This window comes from Mustela lutreola, chromosome 2 (genome assembly GCF_030435805.1).
Source record: "Mustela lutreola isolate mMusLut2 chromosome 2, mMusLut2.pri, whole genome shotgun sequence".
Lineage (NCBI taxonomy): Eukaryota > Metazoa > Chordata > Mammalia > Carnivora > Mustelidae > Mustela > Mustela lutreola.
Genome location: NC_081291.1, coordinates 80,609,041 through 80,624,096, shown reverse-complemented (window position 1 = coordinate 80,624,096; position 15,056 = coordinate 80,609,041). Strand labels below are relative to the sequence as shown.

The 15,056-nt window shown below is 40.5% G+C and overlaps 1 protein-coding gene across 8 annotated transcripts in view; it reads right to left on the bottom strand.

Moving 5' to 3' along the window:
• Positions 1-12,963, bottom strand: part of NEK10 (NIMA related kinase 10) — a 245,500-nt gene extending 232,537 nt beyond the window's left edge. For 3 of the 8 annotated variants that reach the window (XM_059162432.1, XM_059162434.1, XM_059162435.1), the window contains exon 1: positions 12,726-12,925. The gene's annotated coding sequence lies outside the window, so the exon portion shown is untranslated. Of the gene's footprint in view, positions 1-12,725 lie in introns of all 8 variants that reach the window. The other 5 variants (XR_009350870.1, XR_009350869.1, XR_009350871.1 and 2 more) reach the window with 4 other exon arrangements.
• Positions 12,964-15,056: the final 2,093 nt, after the last annotated feature.

Below are 15,056 nucleotides of genomic sequence, written 5' to 3'. Positions count from 1 at the left end.
AGTTGGGAATGGTCTGAAATATTTCATCTAATCCCATTTTAAATCAACAAAAACAATCACGTTATACCAATGGTTATAATCCAAAACTGGAGATGGGGGGAAAGCAGCTCACATCTTAAATTGCCCAGAGGCAGAGTACTTAACTGAGGAGGTGTTCTCCAGAGAAGTCAAGCTAGCATGCTACCTAGATCAAAAGCTCTCCAGAGGGCAGCCTCGGTGTGATTCCAAGGGGAGCTCCAGAGTGCAGATTATGTCTCAGGACTGTCTAAACTTGAGGGAAGGGAGCAGACTTTCATGTTCCTATTTAGCCTTTAGTCATTGGTTAGACGTCCTCAAGGGAGGTCAAAACCCCCCAAACACTCTTGTCTGGGGGTAAAGGGACTCTACAAGCTTGAGGGGAGTCCTCCATAAAAGAGACACAGGAACTGGCTGTAAGAAGCAAAGGAATATTGAAGCCAACACCTAGCATACAAATAGTCCTAAGGGATAGGAGAGTCTCTCAGTAGGACACCCATGTCATTCACTGTGATCACCAACCCCAGTGGGAGAGCTGTGGACGATAAGGATGCAAGAATCTTGCTGGGGATACACATTGAGCACAGCCTCGACTTTCCCTTCTTTGCTTGACCCTTCCAGGACGTTCACTTCTCTGATCCCTCTACCCTTTCCCTCTTGCTCACCTTCACTTCAGCCCTACTGGCCTTCTCCCTGGCTCATGAACATGGCAACCCCATTCCTGCCCATAAGCTTTGGCCCTTGGCACTTGCCACTTGCTCTTCCTCTCTCATTCCCAGGCTGGCTCTTTTATCTCCTTCTGAAGCTCGTCAACATCAGAAATATTCTTGTCCATTTATTAGTTTTCTTGCAGAAGATCCTAAGGCCCATATGAACAGAAACTGTATGTGCTTTACACACAACTACATCCCCCACACGCCGAATAGCACATGGCACAGTACAGACACAGTATAAAAGCTCAAAAAATATATGTGTCATAATCTACAAGGAGTAGCAAAGGCATCTTTACCAATGTTCATGAAGTATTTGCTTTTTAACAACTATTTTAGGATTTTAGGATGAGAACCTCCTCTAACCCCCCAAACCTGATGTTTCTCCTCAGTGCCCCCAGGGCAGCTTGTACTCCCCACTTTGCAAACATGTGCACAAAATATTGCAATTGCATGATTACCTCATTAGACCAGGAATTGGACCTCCCTGGTTCACTTTTTTGGGGGGGGATGGGTGGTGGCGCTATAGCTTAAAGCTTAGTTGGCTGGTTTGGGATTTTTTTTCTCTATTTTAATTTAATTAATTAACAAATAATGTGTTATTGCTTTCAAAGGTACAGGTCTGTGATTCATCAGTCTTATATAAAACCAGTGCTCCTTACATCACATGCCCTCCTTAACGTTCATCACCCAGTTACCCCTTCCGCCCACCTCTCTCCCTTCTAGCAACCCTCAGTTTGTTTTCTCTGTTTAAGAGTCTCTTATGGTTTGCCTCCCTCTCTGGTTTCATCTTGTTTTATTTTTTCCTCTCTTCCCCTCTGATCTGTTTTGTTTCTTAAATTCCACATACCAGTGAGATAATACGATAATTGTCTTTTTCTGATTGACTCATTTCGCTTAGCATAATACCCTCTAGTTCCAAGGAAGGCAAACAACAAATATTTACTGTATAAAAAATAGAATGGACCAATGGATAAAAGAACTATTTAAAAAAACAAACCCGTGTCATCACTCTTTCAATTCAAAAACCTTTCATAGAGCTTCCTCATAAATCAAATCAACGGATGGATATTTGTCATGTTATAATAATCTTGAACACACTTGGGAATTATCAGTCTTGAGGAGAGAAATTAGAGTTCTATATAATATAATATGCATGAACAGTGCTTCTCAAGTGACCTATGAAGTTTCTTTTTCTTTTTAATTTGCAATCTATTATGGGCCAATACTTTTGGTCCATATCCCGTTCAACAAAGTAAGTCAGCTCAGATCACGTGGTTGGATGTCACAGCAATGTTGAATTGCTGTCAACATTTCGAAACACTCTCCATTTTGTACTATCTCCTTGTGGACCAATAACTTATTAGTCTGAAGACCACCCGAATGGCCTAGAAAACTGAAGTCTCTCCTTTCAAATAGCAATATTGTTTTCATAGCAACCCTAGATGATTCTCTGAGAACCTCTGCCCAAGTTCAGAGCCTGCAAGGACTGAGTAGTTGTGAGTTCCAGGACAACCAGGAGAGGGTGAGAGGGAGCCCAGAAGAGGAGAACCGTGGCTGAGAAGTTAGGGCTGAACCTGGGCTCCCCACTTAAGCCAGAGCAGTCCCAATTCACTGGAGTTCTGTGTACAGTTTCATCTGAGAAACAAAATGCTAAAAACAAAAAAAAAGATAGCTACTGATTTTTCTAACATTTATTTTACAGATGAGATGAGGCCAAAGAAATTACAATACTAGGTACATAAATAATTATGTTCAGGTGGATTTTCCCTTGAAATTCTAAGTGGGAAAGCTGAAATTCAGTAATTTTTTTCTTTTAAAAAGGGAGGGGGCACAGAAGTGAAAGATTATATACAAAATCCTTGTGCATATTACTTAAAGAACAGAAACTTCCAGTATCTTTCATTTGCACATTTCAGCCATGGGACCCAAATACTATCACAGAAGGGTGAGAAAGGATCTTTTCACGCCTCATGGGATAGCGAAACGGGTTTGGTGTTTACAGCCCTGGTCAAGTACAGACAAAATCACAGTACTGACTCACTGTTGAATTTTTTTAATCCATTTTAAAGAGACTCTGAAAGTAATTCTCATCTTCTATTATCGTTTGAAATGTGGGTTAATGCTAAAAGAAGTCCCCAGAGACACACACCTCATTTGCTCATGATCTCTTGGTAATTGCAAGGTAAACACCTATGACAGAGAAAGAAATCCATGCTATGGTAAAATTACCTAATTGTCTGTAATTAATCTAAATTGTACAATATAAACCCACTAACTAGATAACAAGGTATTTGTAATACGGTTTTCAGATTCTCTACCCAGAAATTTGTTTTTATTCCACAGTTGCCTTAACTGTTCAGAAGACCCTTAAATGGCCTCATCTTTACTGAAGATGAAACAGAAAGCCATTTGATTCATGATAGGAAATAGCTCCAAATCCCAGTAATACTTTTTTTTTCTTATTAATCACTTCAGTGATTAATTATTTACTTTATTTACTACATATACCAATGGTTGAGAAAAAAACAGCACTTAGAAAGTAAAAACAGTAAGAGTGTTTAACATGACTCCAGTTAATCACCACTTTGGCTACATCAGGTTTATTATTTTGAAAAAGCACTAAAATAAACTGTTAGGAAGCTTACCACAAAAGGAAGTTCTAACTTCCTTGTACCGACAAAAGGGAGTCCTTATTTCCTTTGATGAATGACAGTTAACCTCCATTTCAGATTACAAGTTACAGATCTGTCTGTGCTCAAGTACACATTAAAGAAACTGAGAGAATTTTCAGCCCCATAACTATCTGGCAATGCAAAACAAAAAACATTTCTCTAAGTACTTTACTGTAGATTTTTTTCTCAATATTCCCTTAATAGCGGTCCTTTCAAAACTAAGTGTGTCAAAATGCATTAGTTAGGTGTTAATTTCTTAATCTTGATAATTGTGCCATGGTCATGCAAGATGCTAACACTGGGGGGGGGGGGGCTGAGTGAAGGGTAGATGTGAACTCACTATACTACTTTTGCACCTTTTATGTAAGTCCAAAATTACTTCAGGATAAACAAAATACATTGGCCACTTGAGCAGTTTATTTAATTAAAGTGCCATGAGAATAGAGAAAGTGTCTCCTTTTTACAAAGAATAATTACACTTAAACTCACAGAGCTTTTCAAATTGTTTGTGTTTTAGAAAACAATATACCCTGCACAGAAAGTGTCAAGTTAGATGGGTCAAATAACTGGAAAATAAAACACGCACAACACACACACACACACACACACACACACACACACACACACACCTTGAAAGTAAAGTGATCTAAAAGTCAAGGAACTCCTGTAAGAAACATGACTTGCTTATACCTGTACCTGTTACAGCTCAAAAAGGGAGTTGGCTTCTCTAAACTGTGGACTTGATTTTATCCCTAACGTTACATTGTAATTGTTCTTCAGTGGGAAATAGGTGTGGAGCCAGCTGAACAGAAACAGTTGTTCTATGTAAAAACCATAGAGAATATCTGATGTGAGGGTGTCTAACACCTTCCAGGCCCAGGAACGGAATGTAAATGCATGACAGGCATAGAGTAGATCCAGTCAGAGCTTCAGTCAAACCTGAGGAGGCATACCCTCTCTAAAGGGATTTAAACTCACATTAAAAATGAAGCAAATCAAAATTCCTGCATGGCACAAATAAAACAGATCTATAGACCATGGGTTGAAGATCATGATTCCGTACCCTTCATTTAGCCGAAGAGGAGACTGAGGCCCAGAGAGATAAAAGGTATCCATGGCCACAAAGCACCTTTAAAAGAAGAACGGAGCAGGGGGCACCTGGGTGGCTCAGTGGGTTAAGCTTCTGATCTCAGGGTCCTCGGATCGAGCCCTGCATCGGGCTCTCTGCTCAGCGGGGAGCCTGCTTCCTCCTCTCTCTCTACCTCTCTGCCTACTTGTAATCTCTGTCTGTCAAATAAATAAATAAAATAGAAGAAAGAAGAAAGAAGGAAGAAGGAAGAAGAAAGAAGAAGAAGAAGAAGAAGAAGAAGAAGAAGAAGAAGAAGAAGAAGAAGAAGAAGAAGAAGAAGAAGAAGAACGGAGCCCACCCAGTACACCTCTGTGGTCTAAATCCTAATGGCAAGTTCTGGGTAGATGGGAAAGGGAGGACTTGTTGACATTGGCCCTTAGCCGAGGGCAAAAGGTGATCTAATAGCAACTGATGCTTGCATAACTTCACTTCCTGGACCCTGCGGTGCTCGCAAACATTCATTCATTCATCCTGCCTCACTCATGTGAAACAGGTAGGCGGTGTATTTTCATATCACCATGCAGAGGAAAACAAAGACACAGTTGCTACAGAACATCCACTGGCAGGACTACATCCCCAGCTAAAGGGCAAGTATTATCATGGCCTTGCTCCTGAGTCAGTAGAGTTGACACCTTCCTTGTGCAAATCGTTTATACTTTAAACAATTTTCTATCTTATATTCAAACAAGCAATTGAAGATATAAAGAATAAAAAATTCCAATTGTATTCTGTCTCCCACTCATTCCCACAAGTATTTATTGACATCTACTGTATGTTAGACACTTCTTTAAGACTTTGCCTTCAGGGTGCCTGGGTGGCTCGGTTAGTTAAGCGACTCAGGTCATGATCCTAGAGTCCCAGGATCAAGTCCCACATCAGGGAGTCTGCTTCTTCTGACCCTCCCCTCTCTCATTCTCTTTCAGATGAATAAATAAAATCTTAGGGGAAAAAAAAAAAAAGATTTTTCCCTCATTTTCCTGTGGCCAGTACTAACCCAAGTTGGACTGCAGGTGCTGCTCCAAAATCACTAAAGTTTGTGGCAAGAGACACCATTATCGTTTTCTTCTTTTGAAGCTTTATACCTGCTCAAACTTATACTTTCTTGGAAAAGGAAATAGCTGCAGATATGAATATGGTTTCTATGATCCGTCCACTGCCTCTATATAATGATGTTTGTGATATGACTGTGTTCACGCCTTGGGTGGCTGCTGAACCAAACCTACTCAGGACATAGTTTGTCATATATCTGTGTTAAAACAAGTGAAACCAGAGACCCATATATTAAGCAGTGATATTGAAAAGATATATATTAACCAGTGATATTGAAAAGAAAAGGAAAAAAAGGTCCAGATGCTATGAGGGGGAAATTTATATTAACCAATCAATGAAAGTAACTTAAGTAGCACACCAAGTTTCTCTTTTCTCATTGACCCCAAACACAGCAAGATTACATTCTGTTCTCTGTTTTTGTGTGTAAGAGAAAGGTGACAATTATATTCACAAGTAATTATTTGCCTTCAAAAAGTAATTATTGATCCCCTCATATATGCCAAAGCACTGAGGATACCGCACTGCATAAGACATGGTCAAACTGTATTCCCCCAAAGTTAACCATCATGGTAATAAATCACAATAACAAATGAGTCCTGGTGATAATAAATAAGTGTGGACTGAACCCAACACCCTAGACCTTCTAAGGGTGAAGAGAACAAGTAAACACATTGATGTTCATAACAACTGGAGGCACTATAAGAAACTAGAAGTACTTTTAAGCCATAAAATCCAATTACATTTCATCTAGTAACACTTTGTTTCAAGTGCATTTTATTATTGACTATAGTCTGAAGGTGGATAAGACACTTCTGGGCGTTGCAAAAAAGAATCTATGCACATCTCAGTATGCGTGAGAAGTCCTAAGTATCTAAGTCAAACAATGCGAAACTACTGCTATTGGACCTTAAAGGTGGGGGGGTGGATTTCTTGTGGTATAGGCTACTACAAGAGACTAAATAGGAATACTAGGAATGTCAAAAAGCAGAGGAAGTTAACTTCTAAAGGAGATTATAAATCAAATGAATTTGGGGGAAAGGAAGATCACTGTGGGCTGAAAAGTCATGGAAAGGCTTGTGAACTGGGGACGTGAAGAAGGTCCAGAAAAATGGGTAGGGCTTGTGAAGAACTTTTCAGAAGAGTGAATGAATAAGGGATGGAGGCAAAATCCTGGGAGTGGTCTGGGGAGACAGCAAGTAGATTAGTTGAACTGGAGCTGAGGAACGCGGAGAGAGGTGGATGACGGTACATGGATGAGTGGCAGCCTCTAAGTCTACAGCCAACTTAGGAACAAAATAGTCACCGACAATCTCAAAATACAGCACTTTGGCATGAACATCAGAAAAAATGGCACCTTTCTCTTCCTCACCCCCTTAGTTGTTTGGCCATTAAATCCTATTCTTCTACCGTTTCTAATATGGTCTCTATCTGTTCACTTCTTTCCACTCTCATAGCCAACACCCTCATCTCCCTCATCACTCACCTAAACTACAGCAATCCATTCCTAAGCAGTCCCTCAACTTCCATTTACTCTCTCTGCCCAACAACATGGAATCCATGCCCCACAAAGCTACAAAAGCAACCCTTTTTATGGATAACTCTGACCAGTTAAGCCTTTGTGGGCTTTCCATTTCTCTTGAGGTAACAACAAAAATTAACAAGGCCTATGAGGTGTTCCATGGGATGATGCCTCTGCCTTGCCAGTTCCACACCTGACCCCTGAATCCCTGCTCTAGAGTGGGTTCTGCTGGAAACCCCAGGATCTCTATTCCTGGACTCAAGGAACAGATTGCTACAGGAAGACCTGAAAGTCTCATCTCTCGTGTCTCAACTTAAACGTCCGTTCTTTAAGGTAATTTCCAGTGGCATCCTCAGTGGGGCCACAGCTTCACCAGGCACTGCCTTGCAGCTCTTAATAAAGGGGAGGATTGTGGCAATAATCCAATAAATACACGTGTCTCTCTCCTCTAGTTACTACTAACTAGTCAGGGATAGGGATGGTAGCCCACTCATTCATCCCCAGCATCCAGCACAGCATTGTTAGTTTATAACAAAGGTATTCGACAAATGGTTGCTGAATGAATGAATGAATGAATGAATGAATGAAAAAGTCCCCAGTGAAACTGGATTGGGAAGCTCCATGTATAACTGGAGTATCACTAAGTATGGGGAATAAAGATAATGGGGACAAAACTATCAGCAAATAATACGTTTGCCACTGTTGACCAGGATTCAGATGTTACAGAATGTTGATTTGAAAAAGATCTCATAAACTCAAGGAAGCCACAAAGTAAATGTTATTCATGTTAGATATGGACTACCTCGAATATACAGGAACAGGCCAAAACCATCTCCTAAAGATGAGTATTCACATGTATGTCAAGTGTAGCACATATGTGGACATTCTAAGAATGTCACATGTTCTCAAATACTTCACAGATTTGAGCATATGAATTCTTCTGGTTACACCACTGAGAGGTAGTCCGAAGGAGCAATGGTGGTGGATGAGACCTGGTTTCCATGTGTGCCTGCCATGTGACCTCAGATAGTCCCAGGATCTCTCTGATTAGTAGTTTCTTCATTCACCACAAAATAGAAATAACAGTATACCCTATCATAAAGTGGTGGTTGGGATTAAATAAAGCAAAACCCCTTCAGCACTGTCAATAGTTATAGAAATGTAAGTAATTGTTATTATGATAGCTGTTTGTAAATATTGTCATGGGTAATATTACTTATTACTTCAATCTGAAGAACCTGTCAGGCTCATTTTTAATCATTTGTCTACATATGCTGACTTTGATTCATTGATAACAAATAGACAAAATGAGAAAAAAGTTTTATTTTCAAAATCAAAAATAGTCTTGATTTTAATTTTTTAAATATAATATTATTCAGGGTTTACTATAATAAGCATTTTGGTATATTCATTTAATCCTCAAAACGATCCTATGTGGTGGGTAGTGTTAGATCTCCAACTTACAGAAGAAGGAACTGAGGCACTGAGAAGCTAAGTAACTTGGCCAAGATCTCCTATCTAGTAATAAAACAGCAGTAATAAGAGCAAATGTTTCCCTTGTGCTTAGCCCATGCCAGTGCCATGCTCAGTGCTTTCCATAACTCGTACAAGTCTCCTAACAAATCTGGAAGGCAGCTACCATTATTGTCCCCTTTCACAGATGAGTGAACTGAGGTCCACAGAGGTTAAGCAATGTGTCCCAGGTCATACAGCTGGTAAGCAGCAGAACAGGAATTTAAAGTCAAGAAGAGCCTTCCCTCTTAATCTAATGCTTTAATAACTCTCATTTATTGGTGGAATTTTTCCAGCTCTCTGCTAGCCTAAGTGAATTTTCTAGACAAATATTTACCATTTCAATAATCAAATATTACTTCCTATACACTTTTCTGAAACTTTCAGGAACAATATACTAAACACTGTGTAACTTTTTCCTGATGGCCCAGGGTCAATATTATGGCTGCTGTGCTTTCTCCATTCTTCCTCCAGTTTATATTTTAGCTTTCATTAGGAGGGTTTTTTAGTTTCTTTTCCAGATGCGAGCCAGTCAATTGTCATTTTGTCACTATGACTTTGCTAAGGGCTGTGACGCTAGAACCCAGGTCAATTATAATTATCCCCAGTGGAAGATTTAATAAACCCCAAGCTGGACTTAGGTGTATGACCTTTTATTATGACTACTGAAATTTCAGCTGAAATGAGGGTAAGACTGACCTCTAGATAAGCATGAATAATGATAAGAAATCATCTATTTTAGGCAATGTTCAGTTTCATGGGTTTTTTAAATCATCGCACATGTCACCCAGATACAAGTATGTTTAATGTTCACTTTCCTATGGAAATAGACCAAGTCTTTCAAAAATATAAGACTCATTTCCAAATCCAAGCCACACAACCTGTCCCTAGGGAAACACTTTCTATCCCCTTACCCTGCTTTATTTTTACCTGTTTACTTCTCTCCCCCCACCCCCAAGAAATACAAATAGCTACATTTACATGGTACTTCCCATGTACCCATCAGAGTTCTAAGAAATTTGTCGATATGGATTCATGTAATAAACAACTCCATTTTACGGGAAACTGAGATTCAAAAAATGAAATAACTTGCCAGAGGTTCCGCATCGGGCAGTGGGGCAGCTGGTATTTGAACCCAGATAATCTGGCATGAGATTCTGTGTCCTCTGGACCCTGATCTACTCTCCCTGAGAATATAAATTCTAAAGAAATAGTGACATTGTTTTGTTCACTGCCAAACATCCAGATGCTCAATAAATATTTATTAACTGTGTGAATGACCTTCTAGGTCCTCTCTGCCTATCTAAGTGCTTAAACTCAGTTCACTCTAACTTTGGCCTCAAAGATGAGCTGGCTCTGACTAGCAGAGCAACATTTCTGGCCCTTTCTTTCACCTATTTTATGGGTTATAGTTTCTTTTGACCCACCTTACCTGACATGGTGCCCTGAACCAATCAGATGGTCAACAAATACTCATTGAGTGAATAACTGTCTTACCTTTTGGGGAGCTGTTGACAATACACCAAAGCTTGTGATCAAGTAAGATAGTGTGAACAAGTAGGAGGAGGAGGTCCTAGAAATTGCACTTGAAAGAATTAGAAGATGGATTTGTACCTTCTGTGGGCTGACCATGGAAGTTTCACAATTCTCACACTCAGTGTTCCATTTTCTTTTTTGTTAAGACATTTTTTAGGGCAGCTCTGGTTTACAACAAATCTGAGAGGAAGGTACAGAGGTTTCTCATCTACCTCCCGCTCTCACACCTGCATAATCTCACCTATTAACAGTATCACTCACTAGAATGGTACTTTTTATACCGAGAATGAACTACATTGGTACATCATGATCACCCAAAGTCCACGGTTTACCTTAGGGTTCACTCTTGGTGTTGTACATTCTATGTGTTTGGACAAATGCATAATGAGATGTATCTAACACTATAATATCATCCAGTATTTCCACTGCCCTAAAAATCCTCTGTTCTCTCTCTATCCATTTCTCCCCAACTCCCAACCCCTGGCAACCACTGATCTTTTTACTGTCTCCAAAATTTTGCCCTTTCCAGAATGTCATATTGTTGAATTCACACAATGTGCAGAATTCAGATTCTTTTCAGATTGGCCTCTTTCACTTAGTGATATGCATTTAAGGTTCTTCCATGTCTTTCTGTGGCTTGATAGATCATTTCTTCTTAGCACTGTATAATGTTCCATTATCTGGCTGTATCACAGTTTATCCATTCACCCACTAAAAGATATCTTGGTTGTTCATAAATATTGGCAATTGTGAATAAAACTGCTATAAACAACCATGTGAATATCTCAATTTTTTAAACATGTAAAAATTTATTAAGTATAAGGCACTGTGCACTTGATATGAATTGTCCACATTTAGTCTTCAAGACAATCATGTGAGATGGGTACTATCACCAGTGCACTGTACAAATGAAGAAGCTTATTGGAGGCTAAGTCATTTGCCATGGGCCACTGAACTAAAATGCTGAATCCGGGATGCAAATCCACGTATCTCTGACTCCAAAGCCTTTCTCTTGCAACCTATGCTGTACTCTCTATTTCCCACTTGAAACCTATGCCATTTAATAACAACCACCATTATACTAATTATGAAAGATAGACTCTGAGGTGAAGTAGTTTGCAATTACCAAGGATCTTGAAATCTAAATAAAACTTATAAATTCAATATTCATATTTTACAAATAAAAGCTTCACTGTCAGAGATTATTTCAGACTTTTCTGGAACCAAAAAAGGGTGTCATGAAAAGTAATGGCTTCTCATTTTAGAGATTCATTCACCTAACCAGTATTTGTTGAGCTCCTGGTATGGGCATGATACTGTGAGAGATACAACAAACGCTGAGTAAGACAAATGTAGCCTCTGCCTTCACAAATAATGTCTAGAGAAGGGAAAAGTAATGGGGCAACACAAAGAGCAAGACTGGAGAATGAGAATAGGGCTGGGGAGGGTGCAAAAAGTGGAGTCCATTGTGGGCAGTGTGAACAACAGATGAAATTACCACACGGGACAGAGACTGGCATGTTCTGGGAATGAGCAAGATGGAAATGCTGATGGGAGGCCTAACTAAAGAGTTGGAGTAGGATAATGCACGATCTTTGCAGGAAAAAAAAAAGGCATATATATACACACATATATATACACATATATATATATGTGTATATATATGTGTATATATATATATATATATATATATATATATATATTTTTTTTTTTTTAAGAGATCAGCCTAGCTATCCTGGGGGAAATAGTTCCAGACCAGAATCAGGGAAGCTGGATGGGTGCTGAATTTAACCAAGGAACTCGCAGAAATTTTAATATAGTGAAAATGAAGACAGTGATGTGGAAATTGGTTTGATGTCTATTAAGAAGCTACAGGCTTGATAATTGATGGAAATGCAGAAGAGGTAGTGTCAAAGACACTGCCCAGAATGTGATTTTGGTAACTGGATAGGTCTACCCAAGATAGGGAACCCAAAGGTGTGGCAGTCTGGTGGGAGTGGAGGAGATAGCTTCTAGGGTCACACAGCTGGGGAGTTAACTGGCAGGTGGATTTGGGGGTCTGGCGCTTCGTGAAGCAGCCTAGGCTGGAGGTGGACGCTTTCCAGTCATCCGCAGACCCGTGATGTGTGAAGGCGTGGAAGTGGACAGCCTCACCCACGTGGTGCAGAAATGCAAAGAGGGCAGTCAAAGGAGCATCACAGAAAGGGAAGGCAGAAAAGTGACGCCTGTAAAGACTTTCATAAATGAGGCTGCAGAGGTATCGGAGAAGACTGAAAGAGACACATTCACGCTCCATGTAACCAAAATAATTCCCTCATCGAACTGAAAGGGCCGTCAAACATCGTTGATGGCACCTGCCCACCATCCAGACGCACGACACCAACCCTTCCGCTAAGAGACAGGCTCAGGGCGACTCGCCTATCCGCGACAGCCTGCACTCCCTGCCCCTGCCCCAGGGCGAGTGAAGCTGACTCCCGGAGGCTTCGGGCTGCTCCACCAGGACCTGTGAGCATCTCCTTGGAGACCCTGCCTCAAACCGCGCGCCGGCGCAAAGGAACGCCCGCTCCTGCCCCACTCACCGCGCCAGAGGGGGAGATCCCTCATTTAAGCCAATTTCTGAATCTTCCTCCTCATCGTTTCTGCTGCTGCCCCGCGGCTCCGGATCGGGGGACCCGTCCCGCCCAACCCCCAACCCACTCCCTGTCCCCTCCACCTCGGGGACACCACTGCCTGCCGCACCGTTGGTACAATCAAATCCTGCTTTAGGCCACCAACCGGCGCTGGCTGAACCAATGCCAACACCTCTTCTTCCGCTTCGCCGGGGCACCTCGGCCAATCAGAAACAGCCGTGCTGCGGCGCACCGAGCGCCATAGCGACGGGTGACACCCGCCTCGGGGTTGCCGAAGCAACCACCGAACGCGCAGGTTCTAGCCCCAAGGCTGCAGGCAGAAGAGGAAAGTGGTCCTTCGGGCTGTGCTGGGTCCAGTTCATCCTGACCTAGAGCTACAAGCCTACGGGCAGGTTTCTTAAACCCTGCGTATTTTTCTTTGTTTTGACTTGGTGTGTGCAACTTTTAGCATATGAAACAAAACGGGTGGGATGGAGCTGCTGCTTCATAGGCTGCTTAGTTTCAAGAACTGCTATGGACTAAAAAATCAATTCTCTTCCAAAGCAAACAGTTTGAAAGGATCAACGCCTACATGCTACATAGCTTTCATATAGTGCGAACACATTTTCAGTCACTCAAGGGCACTCCATACCTCAGGCAATGACAACAGAGTGTTGTAAAAATAAAAGGGACTGGGCATTCAAGACATCTGTATCTGTGTGGTTCACCTAGCATAGGCAAGTCTCTTCACCTTTTGTGAAATTCTGAAACTTCTTGAGAAGTTTGAACTGTATTTAAGTAAAAAAGATGAGTCACATTATGAAGCTTTAAAAAATGAAAAATATTTATGCTCATTTTATGCCAGGCACTATTCCATGACATCAACTGATAGTAATTATTTTTCATCCTAGTTCAGAATTGAAAATGGAGGTAGAAGTTTCCTAAGTCGACCAGCTAGTTACTGGTGCACCTAATAAGTGCTAGAGTCAGGGAAGAATGTACACAGTTCTGTGTAGGTAGTACCTACAGTTTGAAACAAGAGCCCAGTCTTAACCACATTGATGCTCCAGATTTCTTCAAGTATAGGGCTTATTCGATCCCATCTTAATATTGCTCAAATTGACAACCTTGTGTCACTTAGTACAGTGGCTACAGCTCCCAAAACTTGACTTAAAACATATACAATGAACCTTTCCCCAATGTGTCTCTGCTTTGAATGACGAAAAGCAGACCTAATGGGATAACAATTAAAAATATGTATTCTAACCTACAAGAACAAGGTCCCATTTTGGAAATGTAGAAAGGGGAAATGGAAGCGACTCAAGGAAATACAACAGAACTAATTTAACTTCAGAGAACAGAAAACCAGCAAGGTTAATGTTACCAATTGGAAAACAAAGTTGAGTGATGCAGAGTTGAAAAATGTTCTCTTAAAGACATTTTAAATATTTAGCTATGAGACAAAATGATTCCAATTACTTCTACCCTTCATCAGAATACTGAATGTGATTTCTATCCTTCTCTTTCTCAACAAAATGGTAAGCTAATATTTTGGCCCTTTCTGAATAGAAGTGAAAGTTACATAGAAGATTCAGATGAAGGGCACTTGCCCCTCAAGAAGGAGTGACGAAGATCCATGCCCTGGCTGATGTTTGCTGAAGTTATGGCTTACGTTGTAGGGCTCAAACTTGGAAGACCTAACATCCATCCCTTTTTTGTTTTCCGATACCCCTTCTACTATGCTGAAATGATTTCACAGACAACGTAAATTACATAGTTCAAAAGCAAAACAAAATGTCTTAACTATAACATAGAAAAAATTGAGTAAAATAAAAATAAAAGTAATGTAAACAGGCACCAAAATAGGTGTACATTTTCAGGATTAACAAGAGGACAAAATCACTTGCCCAAATTTCTAAGATACTCAGGACTAAAAAAGGGTATCTAAACACGCATGTACACACACTTTCACTAGAGGAATGAGAAAGATCCTGTAGACTGGCTGAAGGTGAGTACAATTTAAAGGAAAAGCAGAACTGAAAGTGAGTCCAAAAAGAGCAGCACAGAAACCGAAAGAAGGGTTTTCCAATCAGGAATGCTCTCATTCAAAGCCTAACAGAAGAAATGTAAATGTTAGCCATAGAAAGAATTAACTGATACTCAGTTATGCTTTAATAAGCAAGATAAAACAAAATGAGTAAGATTTCCTTTCCTCTCCACTTTTTTTAAAAAAATATTTATTTATTTGACAGAGAGAGATCACAAGTAGGCAGAGAGGCAGGCAGAGAAAGAGGAAGGGAA